Here is a 1,707-nt window from a genome sequence, read left to right on the forward strand (position 1 = left end):
GTCCAGGGATGGCTGGTGGTCTGCGCGGCTACAGGGATTTGGGAGACGGAGGAAGCGAAGCAGCCCCAACAGCAACAGGGGGCGGTGGCAGTGACGCTGTCAGTGCTGGCCTCCTGTAAACCCTGCGGTTTTGCTTTCTGTTTCTGTTCCCCTGTGTAGCAAGCAGGCTGCTTACATCATCTCCCATCCCTATTGAGTGCTTTTTTAGGACAGCGCAAGAGGCAGGGAATTTGCGGCTGTGGGCACGGTGAAAGGACAGAAATGAACACTTACATCCCTGGGGATCCCACATGGTTCTCTCTCACCCTGCATTCCTTGATGGACTCTCCCCACCAGGGCTCCCAGCCTCATTCTCCCCCTCCCACAGGGGTCCTGAGGCTTTACCTCACAGACAGTTTGGAGAAGCGTTGGGAACCCACTCAATGCTGCTGGTGACAGCCACAGCAGGCGTTTGGGGAGGGTGAGCATGAGAATGAGCCCGGGTAGCCATGACAGTGCCAAGGATGCCAGTGCGCAACAGGACTGAACTGGGGGTCTCCGTGTAGAAGACAGGAGTGAGGATGAGGGCACAGGGGTGAGGATGAGGATGTGGGAGTGAGGATGAGATTGCAGGGGTGAGGATGAGGATGCAGGAGTGGCTTTTAATCAAAATCTGAACCATCAGGCATGTCAGCCAGTTGGGCTTAGCTGGTGCAGGCATACCCTTGATCGGCTCTGGTCCATGCACTCTCCAGGAGCCGTGGGGGCTGAGAGCAGCCCCAGAGCCCAGCAGGAAAAGAAGGAGTGGAGCAGAGGCTGGGGAAGGCTGGGGAAAGGTGGGTAAACCCTAAGAGAAAGAGGACGGTGGAGAGGTCCTGACACTTTCCTGGGGCGCTGTGTGCTCGCTGCCCCAAAGTCTCTGCCCCGTCCGGTAGCCTCTTCCCCCAGCAGCCCTGCAGCCCCCAGGCAGCACCCTCCCTTGAGCCCTTTGTGCCTCTCCCTGACAGGTAGCACCCTCTTTCCAGCCCTTTGCGCTTCTCCCTGTCCACACATCTTCTCCCCGTGGTGCTCAGGGGCACCCAAGTTAGGAGCTGTGAATTATGGATTAGGGAACCTGTGAGTTAGAAATTTCATGATTTGCTGAAGTGATGGATTAGTGAGTTCACATGTTAGACGGGTCTGTGCAAAGGGCATTGGGCCCTTGCTTCGTGCGTGTGTTTGTTTTCTTTCCCAATGAATTGGTAAAATGAAGTTTAATGTACAGGCGACGTTGTCTTGTCCATTTGAGCACGCGAAAGCAGCCTTATCCTGTTCCACCCTCCAGCTGATGGGATGACAGCCAGTTAGTGGGAAATACATGCAAATGTACATATATACAGCAGGGCCCCCTCCAGTGTCTGGCCTTAGCCACCCAGTCTGCCCAGCAGCTACCCCTGGAGCCCCAGGTCCCTCCTCTGGTCCCTCCAGTATCAGCCTGGACTTTGGACCACCCCGAGCTAGTAGCTTGTGACTATCGTCCCCTCTGTGGGGCTGGCACCCAGCCGTCCCCCATATGTGGACCCAGGACCAAGCCCCCCGTGCAGAGCAGTGGCTGGAAATGCAGTTTAATGGGAAGATGGGGCAGAGTGGGCTGCAGAGTCACAGGATGAGGCCAGGTGAGTGTGCTGGTTTGCCTGCACGCAGCCTTCACCCCAACCCCTGGCCTTGGGACATCCCACTGCTCCATGA

The sequence above is a fragment of the Charadrius vociferus genome, unplaced genomic scaffold, assembly GCF_000708025.1.
Source record: "Charadrius vociferus isolate BGI_N301 unplaced genomic scaffold, ASM70802v2 scaffold1490, whole genome shotgun sequence".
NCBI lineage: Eukaryota > Metazoa > Chordata > Aves > Charadriiformes > Charadriidae > Charadrius > Charadrius vociferus.